General features: G+C 44.4%; 1 pseudogene; it reads left to right on the forward strand.

The window, feature by feature from the left end:
- The first annotated feature begins 12,255 nt into the window (after positions 1–12,255).
- LOC138931228 (5S ribosomal RNA) lies at positions 12,256–12,374 on the forward strand (annotated as a pseudogene).
- Positions 12,375–15,313: the final 2,939 nt, after the last annotated feature.

The following is a 15,313-nucleotide window of genomic DNA, read 5'->3' on the forward strand; positions in this document are numbered from 1 at the left end:
GCCTTGACAACGAATGGATGGTAAGTCTGGGAAGGAGGCTGGCTGCAGATGGTCCCTTTACCACAGATTGTTACAGTCTCATCTCTCACTCCTTTTTCAAAAAAAAATTTTTTTTTTAATTTTTTGGCCATACCAAGCAGCTTGCAGGATCTTAGTTCCCCCGCCAGGGATTGAACCCATGCCCCAGCAGTGAAAGCATGGAGTCCCAGCCAGTGGGCCATCAGGGAACTCCTCTCACCCCCTCTTTGTGTAGCTCAACTGCTGGGTTGAACGCAACTCAAGGGTAGATGTTGATGTCTGCTTATGTCAGCATCACTCCATCTCCCCACACCTAGTTATTACCTGGCATACAGTAGGTGCCCAATACCCGGTTGTTGAATACTTGAATACTAGTCACTGAAATGAGGGGCAGGTGTCCAGTGACCACAGCCGTGAGAGAGGACTAACAAGACAATGACATTGGTGGCTGTTTTCAGTGATGCTATTAAGGATCTCAGAGCCTTTGAGATGGGACACAGAATAGGCATGGGGGAAAGGGCAGCAGAGAGAAGGAGGCATCAAGAAACGGAGGTCAAAGTTCCTCCAAAAAAGCTTACAAACAATTAAGGCCAACACTGTCACTTTGTTACCAGCATCATGTTGGAAGCAGTTCTGGTACAATCAGATCAAGGCCAGAGTGAAACATGTTTCTGGAAAAGCATGACAAAACAGGATTTTGTAAGTAACATGTGCATTTCACTTCTAGTTGTTGGAGTCCTGAAGCCAGGCAGGTGGCAAGGAGGGAGTACAGGGGAGACGCTGCTTCTGTGGTTGACATTCGGCTATCAGGTCAGGAGAAGACTGGGGAGACGTACCTGACCTTGCCGAAGCATCTCTCAACTTGTATACAATGCACTGGACCAATGGTTTTGACAAACACTGTGAAGCAAAGAGGTGTCCTGCCAGCTGGATGAGGGCTGATGAGGACCCAATGTCCTCTATCTTGGTTTGGGGACTCATCACCCAGTGCCTGAGTGAGATGGCAATGAGGAGAAGACAAGACAGTGCCTCGATGTAAGTCTTAAACCCACCCAGGTGACACCTTCATTTCCAGTTAGTACTTTGCTGTATTTGCTTTCTATCACATGTTATCCATTTACCCACCCCTCAATCCATCATATCTTTTGGATTCACCTAATAAGCTGTAGACATGAGTATGCTTTACTCCTAAACTCCTAGCATTCATGGCATTAACTAGAGTGTAAAATGTGTTTATTGTTCTTTCTTGAGGTAAAATTTACACCCAGGAAATACACAAAGCTTAAAAGAGCCACTTTATGGGTTCATTTTGATGAGTATACACGTATGTATCACAAGCTCCCGTCACAGTGGAAAACTTGAGTTTATTTCTGCTCCCTTTGGCAGACTCCTCTGTTGACTGTATTCTCAGGACATCTGATTGAGGAGCTAATATGTTTTTGAAGGATGCTAAGGTGACATTTGTAAATGTAGCAGACACCAGAGTGGAAAGAGCCGGTGAGCTTTATGGAGTACAGTGAAATTCTAAATGCTCAAGAGTGCACAATTTCCTTTAGGGTAGAAGGAACTTGCAGCTTCAGGAAACCTCAGAGGCTGGGCATTGGGAGTAGAGAAAGGGTCTGGGAGTAATCAGTTTGAAAGCGTACAGAGTCGAGCTTCATTCCCACTCTGGTAAATCTAGAATTGCAATAGTTTCTATAGGCTGTGTAAATGTTGACCTTTGGACTCTCAAGGGGAAAGCGGGGATGGGCCAGAAGAGAATGGTTAGCCGTGTAGAGTGTCTCCAGAAGGCAGATCTCCAATCTGGGGACCCTCAGGATTTTGTGAAGCCCTTGGTCCCCACCCTCCCAGTGCTGCTCATCCAGGATATGATCTCTGCCCTGAGTCTAACCACTGTCTTCCAGAATGTTGTTGTTAGTTGCTAAGTCATGTCCAATTCTTTGTGACCCCATGAACTACAGAACATCAGGCTTCCCTGTCCTTCACTATCTCCTGGAGCTTGCTCAAACTCATGTCCATTGAGTTGGTAATGCTATCCAACCATCTAGTCCTTTGCTGCCCCCTTCTCCTGCCCTCAATCTTTCCCATCATGAGGATCGTTTCTTGTGAGTTGGCTCTTTGTATCAGGTGGCCAAAATATTGGAGCTTCAGCTTCAGTCCTTCCAATGAATATTCAGGGTTGATTTCCTTTAGAATTGAGTGGTTTGATCTCCTTACTGTCCAAGGGACTCTCAAGAGTCTTCTCCATTACCACAGTTCAAAAACATCAATTCTTTGGCACTCAGCCTTCTTTAGAGTCCAGTTCTTATATCCATACATGACTACTGGAAAAAACAGAGCTTTGACTATATGGACCTTTGTCAGCAAAGGGATGATGTCTCTCTTTTTTAATATGCTGTCTAGGTTGGTCATAGCTTTTCTTCCAAGGAACAAGCATCTTTTAATTTCATGGCTGCAGTCACCATCTGCAGTGATTTTGGAGTCCATGAAAATATCTGTCACTGTTTCCACTCATTCCCCATCTATTTGCCATGAAGTTATGGGAACAGATGCCATGATCTTAGGTTTTTAAATGTTGAGTTTTAAACCACCTTTTCCTCTCTCCTCTTTTACATTCATCAAGAGGTTCTTTAGCTCCTCTTTACTCTCTACCATTAGAGTGGTATCATCTGCATATCTGGAGTTGATATTTCTCCCGGCAATCTTGATTCCAGCTTGTAAGTCATCCAGCCGGGCATTTCTCATGATGTACTCTGCATATAAGTTAAATAAGCAGGGTGACAATATACAGCCTTGGTGTACTCCTTTCCCAGTTTTGAAACAGTCTGTTGTTCCATGTCTGGTTCTAACAGTTGTTTCTTGATGAAGAGCTTCTAAAAAAGTAGCTGAAAGTATTTTTCAGAAAGTCTATGTACCCTTCCCCCCAAGTTTGAGTGATTCAGGAATCTCTGGGCATTATGGAAGGACTCTTGTCTTCATGAAAACTGAAAGCTGAGACGTGTAAGGCCAGTGCTTGATATAACAAGCAAGGCACCCCTTCTCTTCTCACAGGTTCTTCAAGTCCCAGGCTTCAAATAAGAGGCCCCCACCAGGTCCAGCTATCTTTAGCAATGCCCTGCTGATAGCCTGAGCTAACCAAGTGGGTCAGATGCCACAGTCAAGGGTAGGGAACCTCTCCTCCATGGTGGCTACTGACCCACAAAACCAATGTCGATTGTAGGTCACACACAGTTATCAAAGGCAACTCCTGTTTACAGTGACTGCTTCTTAAGGAAGGGTAAGGTACTGGGGCTCTGTTTTTATCTTCAAGCAACCCACAACAGATAATTGAGAGAATGGACTATAGCACTGAATTCAACACTGAATTCTATTTTCCAAATATGCTTCATTCTTTCCGGTGGCTTTTAAGAAAAAGACAGAGGGCATGTAGGAGACTGGGAATAGCAGATCAGGAAGAAGACAGTTGGGAGGGACATGGAAGATAGAAGGCAACTGAAAAAATGATAAAAGGAAGAGTCAGGGGTTGGCAGTGGGGGAGGAGAGTGAGGAGAGGGTGCTGAGAAAAAGAAAAAATGACAAGTAGAAAGATAAATTGGTGTAGTACACAAAAGGGACAGAAAGATACAAAACGGGAGAGAAAATGAAACAGAAAACCAGAGTATCAGCCAGGCCAACTCCTTAATTTTATTGAGGGGAAAACTGAGGCCCAGAAAGGGGAAGTGATTTGGCCAAAGTTTTGCTGCCAGTTAATTCTTGAGCTGGGGCTAGGACTCCAGTCTCTAGACTCCCAGATCAGCAGCATGGCAGCCTAAGTACCAGGCTCTCTGGGAGAGACCGGACATTGTTCACTCAATCAAGAAGTTACATGATGAATCTGAATCTAGGAAGCAAAACAGAAAGCCTCAGATCTCACCAGATCTGTCAGGCAACTGACAGATCATCAGAACCAGAAGTTCCAGGTCCACAAGGTACTGAAGAGTGCTGGGTGCCTAGAAGGGGCTGCTGGAACCACTGGGTTGACTGAGGCCAATGGGCCCAGTCCTCCTAAGTGGCCTGTGGATGGATTCCCTTAGCTACAAGGAGGAAGCAAAACAGGCTGGATGTCTGCTCCTCCTCAAAGCTCATCTACATGTCCACTGCCAGTTCTGAGCACAGAGGTGGAAATCAAAAAATGTCAGAGGTTCCTGGGAAATTGGAGGCAAGATGGACTAAGTCTCTCCCAGCGCAAGCTGACCCTTGGCTCACTCTGGGCCAGACTCACTCAATCCACTCCACCAACTCTAGACTGAGAAAGATCCAGGCCAACTCCAGGTTTATCTTTCTGTTAGGGCCCCTCAAGGCTGATTGCTGCAGATAGTACTTCATGGTTGCCCCAGAGTACTTGGCAATTCACTAGCAAACTCAATCTAACCTGTCCCCCTCCCACAGATTTACAAACTTTTGACTGAATTTTGCCAGGGCTGGATATAATTAGGCATGGAACCAGAGGTTCACAAAGTCTGCTATATGCCTACATAATATACCCATATGCATGTGTAGAAAATGCTTTTGATTCACAAATCTTATATAGAAAAGCAGCTTATGATGGAGTTTCTTAAAAACCCTCTTCTATGGAGCATTTATCCTCTTCAGGGATAAATCTGGATTTAATTCCCAGTTAGCCTCATCAAACCACACAGGCAAGTTTCCTTCATCTTCTAGTGTTCTGGTTTAAAAACCCTATGCCTGTTCCTTTAGTTCCATTCTGTCACCTAGGCTTAGAGTGGGATGATCTGGGGAGGCTGTGGTGAACACGACAAAGAGGAAATGCTGTGAATCAGTAATGTCCTAGGCGGCAGAAATAGCTGAGTACAGCGACTAATACATAGTAGCTGCTCAATAAATATTGTTGCCAGAGTCCTTTGATACCAGCCAAACTGCTAAAGCCCAGAGAGATTAAGTGACTTATCTAGGATCATACAGCTGGTCAGTGACAGAGACTCCACTAGGTCGTGGATGATTCATGTGAAAGAGGAATCTTTTAAACACAGGAACCTTCTAACACTTCTAATATATATATATATATATATATATATATATATATGTGTGTATATATGTATATATAATTATATATGCAATACAATGGAATACTACTCAGCCATAACAAAGAATGAAATAACGCCATTGGCAGCAACATGGATGGACCTAGAGGTTATCATACTGAGTGAAGTAAGTCAGAAAGACAAAGAGAAATACCATATGATTTCACTTATATGTGGAATCTAAAATATAACAAAAAAGAACATATCTATGAAAGAGAAACATTCACAGAGAGCAGATTTATGGTTAGCAATGGGTATTGGGGGTGGGGGAGGGAAGGATTGGGAGTTTGGGATTAGCAAACTACTATATATAGGATGAATAGACAACAAGGTCCTACTCTCTGGCACAGGGAACAATATTCGACATCCTGTGATAAACCATAATGGAAAAGAATAGGAAAAAAATATTTATGTATAACTGAATCTTTGTTGTACAGCAGAAATTAATGCAACATTGCAAATCAACTATACTTCAATAAAATTAAAAAATTTAAGTATTATTTATTCTTACCACTAAAAAAATAAAAGAAATTAGGATGTGGGAATTCCCTAGCCATCCAAGAGAGGTTAGGACTCGGCTCACTGCCAAGGGCCCAGGTTCAATCCCTGGTCGGGGAACTAAGATCACACAAGCCTCATGGAAGGGCAAAAAAATAAACAAATAGAACACTAAAAAATACATATATATAGTAACCTTCTAGAATCACAGTCTCTCAGAATGACCAGTGTGATCTCCCTGGAGCCAGCATCCAATGATAAGCTAAAAGTGCTCAGAATTACCACCCAGAGATTTTAGTCCTGCCCCCTGGTACTACAGGAAGCAGCCAAACCCTTCCACTTGATGAGGATTTGAAGACAGTCAATGGAGCCTCTGCAAATCCCTGGTTCCTTTAACCACCCTCCACGTGACACTCCTTCTACTCAATCACTTCATCGCCCTCCTGTGGATTCACTGAAGTCCCTGTGATGCCCAGGAGCGGGTGCATCCTCTGAAGGGGACATGCTCTGCCGCTTCCTCTGGACCTTATGAGAGCATGCTGCATCTCTCGGCACTCACATGGCACTGTTTGCCCTTCTTTAATCTGTGGTTAGCTCAGACCCCCCAAGATCTTTTTTATATGATCTCTTATCAAACTGCCTCCTTCATCTGAAAAACGTACAACCAAATATTTATAAACTCTGTACTGCACTTCATGTGGGTCCCACTTTTTAAGGTCTGATTCCTGGAGGAAGATGCCATCAAATTCTTCTAGGCCAGAAAACCTAAGTCTAAATGGTAAACCTTCAGTGAAGTATTCTTCCACAACCTTAGTTTTTTTCCTACCTCACATATTTTTATCTATGTGTGCAACCTCATGGACTATGGCTTGCCAGGCTCCTCTGTCCATGGAAATCTCCAGGCAAGAGTACTGGAGTGGGTTGCCATTTCCTCCTCCAGGGGATCTTCCCAACCCAGGGATTGAACCAGTGTCTCTTCCATCTCCTGCATTAGCAGGCAGGTTTTTGTTTTATTTATTTATTTATTACCAGTAGCACCTCATGGGAAGTCCATTTTCATCTATATAAAACTTAAATAAGGATCATTTCTACAAACTATTAGAGTTTACTGGTTTAAAGATAGCATACATGTGTTCAGCAGAGTAACATTTATTTAGTGAATATCATGCACCGGACATTGCGAAGGGCTTTGTATACATTTAGCTCATTCCCTCTGACAGCTAGAGGATTGTTCTCCCAAGTTTATAGACAAGGAAGCTGAAGCTCGAGAGACTCCACTGTTATCAAGGGGAAGAGGCATGACTTGAACCTAGTTCTGACTAATCCCAAAGACCATGTCCTTTCATTTAAGCCAGTGGCTCTTAACCGTGGCTGCACATTAGAATCAGCTGGGGAGTACTCAACCCTCCCAACACCCAGGCCCCACCCCAGCCAATTAAAGTGGAGTCCCTGGAGGTGGGCTCCAGGCAGGGGTAGGTTGTAAAGGCTCCCCAGGTGAATCTAATATACAGCAGTAAAACCACTGCTTTGTACCATGCTGTTTCCAAGGTATATTAGGCCAGCATAGATGTGAAAACAACTATTAGGCCCTCTGTATATTTGTAGCACTGGTTGCTTCAAAAAGCAAGACTGAAGTTATTTAAAGGCACTAACATCAAACGAATAGCACTGGAGAGACTAAGCCTGCAGTCCCCTGTTCTGATGAGGGAGTGAGGGTAGCCACCTATACTCCCTTGTAACTTCCCACCCCCTTGAAGCTTCCGCAGCTTATTTCTCTGAGTCATGTGCTTTCCCTGTTCACTGCGTTCAGTTCTAGAAGCTGGCATATCTGCTGGGTGAGCAGACTACAGGTGAGTCCTAAACATTCGTAGCTGTGGTGGGACATTTCTGTGTCTCTTTAATGTACGAGGACAAAAGTCTTGTGTTGTCCGAGATGGTGCCTGAGAGGTTTGCCTGGGGAATCAAGACTCTATATTCCTTCCTGTACCCCTCTGGTGAGTCCTTATATGATGTTTGCAAAATTAGGAACGGACATGATGCAACAGGGAAAATAATTCGTACATTAGCCGGAGGTGCAAATCCCCAAAGATCCCATTGCCAAACTAAGAAAACTCCAAGTCACTGGGAAGCTGTAAAACCTAGCACTGTGAGAACAAAGGGCCCAGGCATATGGAACAGCTTATCAGAGGCCGGGCAACAGAGCCCGCGTGAGAACAGGGCCGGCTCCAGAGAGAGACACCTAGGTCTGTTCAAGGAGAGGTCAGAAAGCGTTGGGGATGGAGAGAGGGCTGAAAGATGTGATTAAAGTAAATCCTCCAAAGATGGAAAAGCTGGCCTCAATGGCTCCTTCCTGTGCTTAATACACTTTCTCATTTTCCTGAGGGTGGGCGTGGGCACTCTCGGCCATTTGCTTCTTGCCTGCGGCTCCCTGTCCTTCCTCCAGCACTGGAAGACATTCTTTGCAAATCCTGGGTGTGTGCTTCCCCTTTTACAAGCAGTCAGGCCTCTGGGAAGAAAATGGATCTCTCTTCAAAATCGTAATACCATCGTAGAGGCAAAAAAAAGGCTCTTCTCATAGCCTTCCCAGAGACTCCACTGTAATAACCCCTAAGTAGAAAGGGCTTCTGGGACAGTTTCCACTCACACACATTGAATGCTGAGGCGAATGAAAGCGGAGACCCAATTTAGGTCTCTAAATACACATGTTCCCATGGACTGTGACGAAAAATGGGACTGAGTGGTGGTTCTTTTTTATCTCTTTATCCTGTCTTTCCTTCCTTTTTTTTTTTTTTTTTTTGGCCTTGAAGGAGTCAGGTAATCTAATCTCCACAGACCTCCATTTTTCCTCAGTTTGCCTGGGCAGCAGACACCAACGAACAGAGTCTTGGAAGATAAACGGAACGTGTCAACACATCCAAAATGTTTCCCTCACGTGGCTCTCAGCTCACACTTCTTTCGAGCACTGGAGCCATGCGACATTTCCATGCAAAGAAAGTCTCAAAATAGCAAGCAGTAAACAGAGCCAGGGAGCCTGATGTAGCCCTGCCCTGTGCCAGCCCTGGGCCCTGCTCCCATCCACAGGGAAGCCAACTCTTTCCCTCCTCAGACAGCCAAGCCAGGCTGCATGGTCAGATAATCAATGACAGGTGTCACGCCCCATAATAAACCTGAAGGAAACGAACAGACACATACAGAAACCTCCAGGCTTGATTGCTGCAGGAGCAGCGTTGACTGGCACCTTACAAAGAAGCCCTGCATGTGGGCCTGGATCCTTCCATCCCAGGTGCCCTTGGATCGCCAAGGAAGGTGAGAGAACGGAAGGGGCCCCAGGAACTGCTCGACTGGGGAGGCTCTAGCCAGCAGGGACTGGGCCGAGACACCGGCAATGTTTATTCAGCTTACAGCTTTCATTTATCCTAAGTCATTTCAATGAGTTCAAGGAAAGAAATCATTCTACTGGATTGAGTCCATCCCTAAATATTTGGGACACACGCTGAAAGGTTAGAAGCAAACTCCTGCAAAGAAATGATTGCTGGAATGAGGGAGTTGGCTACCAGAGGAGGCCTGGGACGAAGGCCAACCATGACCCGGGAGGGAATCAAGCACAGTGAAACGATCCATGAAGTTTCTTGGCATTTTCAAGCACTCCTGGAAAGAGAGTGGCTCATCAACTTCACTGAAGAATCTCCGAACAAATAGCTCCACTGTCTCTGGGTTTCCTGGCCGCAGAAATGGGCTGGGCAACTTGACTGAACACTGGGAAATGAACATTTTGAGTCTGGCATCTGAGGCTTTCTACTGGAGTTCAGGGTGCTTCAAACAGCTTGCTGTGATCTTCAAGATTACCCAAGTGCCAGGCAGAGCCCCAGGAGAACAGGTTTTCTCAGCCCTACCTGGACCTACATCTCTTGGCCTCTATTGTTGTGTAGGGATGGATTTGAGTCAAGCATATCCTTTGTCTCAAAAACAACAAAATGAAAACCCAAACCTATCAAAAACTACTCCAACGAGGCAGTGACTAATTTTCCAACAGAAACTTCTGAGAAAAAGAGAGAAGGGACTAATAGAGTCAGCATCCTATTAGATGGTGACTGGTGGCTCAGATGGTAAAGAATCCACCTGCAATGCAGGAGACCAGGGTGTGATCACTGGGTCAGGAAGATCCCCTGGAGAAGGACATGGCAACCCAATCCAGTACTGTTGCCTAGAGAATTCCATGGACAGAGGAGCCTGGCAGTGGTCTCCAGTCCATGGCGTAGCAAAGAGTCAGACATGACTGAGCAACTAACATACACATTGTTAGAATAAAGGGTCAAGAGCAAATTTCCTGTTTTGGAGAGCTTGGGCCACACTTTTGGGCTTCTTTTTCGGAAACCCAGCACCAGCAAGAGGAGGTGGTGAGCACTTGCCGTGGGAGTTCTCTGCCAAGAATCAGGGACCCAGGCCCGGACCCTGGATCCAGTCCTGGAGGCCAAGGTGGAGCTTGCTACGAAGAATGGCCTGGAGTTGCTACAAAGGGGAACAAAAAAGGGGGTTGGAGAATGAGGACAACCTGGATGCCCACAACAAACCAGGGTGGAGGCCGGGACGTGTACGAGACACAAAGCTGGAGGGGCTCCACAGACACCGGCCCCTCCAGGCCTGGCTCTGCTTCCCAGGCCCCTGGCCCTGTCTGTGGAGAAAGGGTGCCGTGAAGGAAGGATGCACCCCTGGTGAAGACAGTCACGTCACCCGCACATTATGGCACATTGTATTTTTTGAAGCATATACTCCTGCTTCCAAGAAAGAGATCACAGTTTCATTTGTGGGAGCAGAACTGCCAAAGTACCCAACAAAAGACCAGAAACGAAGAGGCAGGCACAAAAACCTCTCACCAACATTCCTTCGAGCAAAGCAAAGCATTACCACGAGGCTATTTTCACGGCAAGAGGCTCATAGGCACCTTTAATCCTGAAGAAGCAAGATGAAACACCCTACAATCTCTGCTTCAAATCCATGTTTAAATTTTACTTTAAATGTTTTATGATAAGGGATACAAAGTCTTACTTAATGTACCTTCTAAGGATTTCTTGTCCTGAAGCAATTTGTAAATGTTGCAGAGTGTCAGAAGTAGGTTTCCGTGCAGAAAAGAAGCTGTGTTCTGAAATGCCAAGGGGCACGGGGCTAGAAGGAGGCCCTGGGGCCATCTGATGGGAAGAGGAGGTTTCTCATTGCCCTGGAGTCTCCCCAAGAGTTTATTACTTAAGATTAGGAAACCTTGAGCAATAGGGCTTTGGGATTTCATCTCAAAATCCTCTAGGCAGCAGATTGCTAACTTCGGGATGCTGCTGTGTGTTAACAAGGGATGGGTTAGAGCATCTGCAGCAGATGCAGGGCGAAGCACGAGCAGGTCAGAGCCTCCTTAGAGGTAAGCTGAGAGGGCTGGGCCCAAGTTGGAGTCAGCAAACTTTTTCTGGGAAGGACTAGCTAGTTAACAACAGGAAATATGGCTCACATATGGTCCCTAGCATATTCTTTTCATTTTTTAAACAGCTTTACTGTAATATAATCTGCATATCACACAATTCAGCCATTTAAAGTATATCATTTAGGGACGTCCCTGGTGGTCCAGTCATTAAGACTACACACTTCCACTGCAGATGGCATGGGTTAGATCCCTGGTCTGGGAACTAAGATCCCACATGCCATGGGGTGTGGCCAAAAATTTTAAAAACAACTATAATTTAGTGGTGTTCTGTGCATTCACTCTGTTGTACAATCATCACTATAATAATTTTCTTTTCATGTTTATCACCACAAAATTAAACAAACCTGTATCCATTAGCCATCATTCCCTTTTCCCCATCATCCGAAGCTCTAGATATGTTGGCCTATTCTGTTCATTTAATATAAATGGAATCACAAAATATGTGTCTGGCAAATGGCTTCTCTCAGTATAGTGTTTCCAAGTTCATAAATGAGGAACGTGTATCAGGAATTCATCCCTTTTTTTGACCAAATAATACTCTATTGTATGAATATTCCATACTTTGTAATTCTTTCCTCAAGGGACAGTTAGATTAGTCCCTCCTTTGGGTTATTGCTAATAATGCTGCTATGACATTCCTATACAATGTCTGTATGGATCTGTGGATCTGTGTATTCAGTTCTTCTGGATATATACCTAGGGTTGGAGTTGTTATGCCATAACAGTAACTTTATGTGTAATCTTTTGAGGAATTTCTGTATTTACGAATTGATGGCACCATTTTCCCATTGCACTAGCAATATATAAGAGTTCTGACTTATTCACAGTTCTCACCAGCACTTGCATTTGTCTTTTTGATCATTACCATCCTAGTGAGGGGCTTCCCTGGTAGCTCAGTTGGTAAAGAATCTACCTGCAATGCGGGAGGCCTGGGTTTGATCCTTGGGTTGGGAAGATTCCCTGGAGGAGGGCATGGCAACCCACCGCAGTATTCTTGCCTGGAGAATCCCCATGGACAGAGGAGCCTGGAGGGCTGCAGTTCATGGGGTCACAAAGAGTTGGACATGACTGAGCGAGTGAGTGTGAAGTATGATCTCACTGTGGTTTTAATGTGTATTTTCCTAATGACTCTTGATGTCAAGGATCTTTTCAAGTTTTTTTTGCATCAACACTCTATCAAAAGAATGTAAAAACTACAGCCATACCACCCTGAAGTCACTAAATTTCATCTGATCTACAAAGCTAAGCAGGGTTGGGCCTGGTTGGTACTTCAGTGGGAGACCACCTGAGAATTCTGGATGCTATAGGCTTAAAAAACAAAACTAGACTTGGGATCTATCCCCAAGCTAATTTTAAAGAATTCTGGAAATTCCCTAGTGACCTAGTGGTTAGGATTCTAGATTTTTTACTGCCATGGCCCAGGTTCAAGCACTGGTCATGGAACTGAGATCCAGCAAGCCATGTGGCATGGCAAAAAAAAAGGTGCTCCAATAAGAAATCTGGAACTCTTGACATAAATGGAAAAATAGAAAGTTTCAGTGAAGAAAAAGAAGATATAAAGAACAAAATAGACATTTAGGGGGAAAAAAGTGTGGAAAAAAATAACTCACATATGGGAGAAAACATTTGCAAATCATATATTTGATGAGGGTTTGATATCTTGAAAGATATTTTTAAAAGTCCTAATATTCAACAACAAAAAGACAAACATCCTAATTGAAATGAGCAAAGGACTAGAATAGACATTTCTCCAAGGAAGATATATAAATGAGTTATAAGTACATGAGAAGATGCTCATCAGTAGTCATCAGGGAAATGCAATTCAAAACCACAGAAGATACCATATCATACCCAGCAGGATGGCTATAATTTTTAAAATGGAAAATAATAAGTGTTGGCACAGATGTAGAGAAACTGAAATACACTGCTTGTGGGACTATAAAAAGCTGGAACCTCTGTGGAAAATAGTTTGCTGGTTCCTCTAAAGTAGTATTGCCATATGATCCAACAATTCTAGTGCCAGGTATATACCCCAAAGAATTGAAAACAGGAACTCAAACATATATGTGTACACCCACATTCATAACAGCATTGTTTGCCATAGCCCAAAGGTGGAAACAACCCAAGTGTCTATCAGCAGGTGAGTGAATAAAGAAAATCCATACAATAGAACATTGTTCAGTTTTATAAAGCAATGAGGTTCTAAAACATAGCTGCAACTTTAGATGAACTTTGAAAACATTATAAATTATATAACCAGACATAAAAAGCTTATATGGTTCTGCTTATATGAAATATCTAGAATACATCAATTCATAGAGACAGATTAGATTAGAGGTTACCAGGGACTGGAGGGAGTGGGGGATGGGGAGTTATTGCTTAATGGGTACAGAGTGTCTGTTTAGAGTGATGAAATATTTTTACAATGATAGCTGTATAACCCTGTAAATGTGATTAATGCTATTGAATTGTACACTTAAAATGTCTAAAATGGCACTCTATGTTATTTTGAATTGCAATAAAATATAGTAAAAAGAAGTATTGGGGGGCTAAGAAGCAAGTCCTTGGGTCAATTGAAATAAGGATTTCCAAACAAAGAGAGGAGAGGAAAGTGACCCTAATAATCAGGAAAACAAGAACTCCATTTGCAGGAGGAGAGAACAGGAGTCTTCTGGCTTGTGTGGGACCCCTGCTGACCGTCAGTCAGGAGGAAATGCTTCAAGCACAAATATGCATGGGGTCTTTCAAGGGCACTCAGTCTGGTGTTTGGGGACCTTGCCCTCAGTCCTTTTGACAGAATGGCACTGCAACACTTAAAAGTTAAAGCTACCAGGATGCCCAAACATGACTTGTGAGACCAGACCAGTAAAAGCTGGCCAAGAGCTATCAGTAATCATGGTGGGGGCAAGAGGGGGAGGTTCCTGCTCTTAACTGATCTTAGCTGCACAAGAAAGCATTGTCAGCAATACAGTAGGACAATGGAACTGCTGCTGCCGCTGCTGCTGCTAAGTCGCTTCAGTCGTGTCCGACTCTGTGCGATCCCATAGACAGCATCCCACCAGGCTCTGCTGTCCCTGGGATTCTCCAGGCAAGAACACTGGAGTGGGTTGCCATTTCCTTCTCCAATGCGTTAAAGTGAAAAGTGAAAGCGAAGTCGCTCAGTCGTGTCAGACTCTTCACGACTCCATGGACTGCAGCCTACCAGGCTCCTCCATCCATGGGGTTTTCCAGGCAAGAGTACTGGAGTGGGTTGCCATTGCCTTCTCCAAATCCCCATGGCCACACAAAGAGGAATTTGAACCTCTCAGGACCCCGGGACAGTCAGAAGTCCAAGGGTTAGAGATCCAGATCTGAGACTGGGTGGGACTCAGCCACGTGCTCTAACCATGCATTGAGTCTATGTACTGGACGAGCCAGCACCTTTGCCAGTAGGTGTTTTGTGAACAAGGTTGGCACCTGGTTACCACTCAGGTCCTGGACTATCCCATAGTCTAAGGTGGCATGGACAAACAAGAGTTTCTCTATTCATTTTCATCTCTATCTCGGATAAAACGTGCACCTTTCCACTGGGCTCATCAGACCAAGTGAATCAGCTCCTCTCCCAGATCCCTTAGCTTTACCATCAGTCAGACTCCACCACTTAGCTGCTCACACCTGTCTATTTGGGGCTGTGCATATCCTGGGACCAGTTTTTGCAGTACCAATGGATATAAAGCACTTTTGAACAAAATTGATATTTGTTGTACATTCTCTAGGTTTTCTTTCTTTTCTTTTCTTTTTTTTTGGCCATGACACACAGCGTGAAGGATCTTAGTTTCCCAACCAGGGATCAAACCCCAGGCTCTCAGCAGTCAAAGTACCGAGTCCTAACCACTCAACCACAAGAAATCCCTAGGTCTCCTAATTTGAGTCTTATGCTTGCTGAGTCAAATGCTTGCCTGAATGAGTTCCTGAATTTCTCTCTTTTCCCCACCTTGTCGTCCCCAAGAACTACTTTCCATTTCCTTCTTTTCATTTTGGGAAGGGTTCCAATATACCCCTCTGCTTTTTCTCACACCTTACCCTCAGCACCAGACTGGTGTGGACCCTGACCTGGGCTCTCTGGGCTTTGCCCCACTGTACATGCTGTCCTGGGCATTTTTAACTCTAGTCGACCCCCCTGCTCCAGCAGCCCAGCTCCATTTCAACTGAAAGTCTCATCTTTCCCAACCCATTCAATGATCAGCAATTGCCTGTGGTCCTAGCTCTG

Source organism: Ovis canadensis, chromosome X (genome assembly GCF_042477335.2).
Source record: "Ovis canadensis isolate MfBH-ARS-UI-01 breed Bighorn chromosome X, ARS-UI_OviCan_v2, whole genome shotgun sequence".
In the NCBI taxonomy this organism is placed as follows: domain Eukaryota; kingdom Metazoa; phylum Chordata; class Mammalia; order Artiodactyla; family Bovidae; genus Ovis; species Ovis canadensis.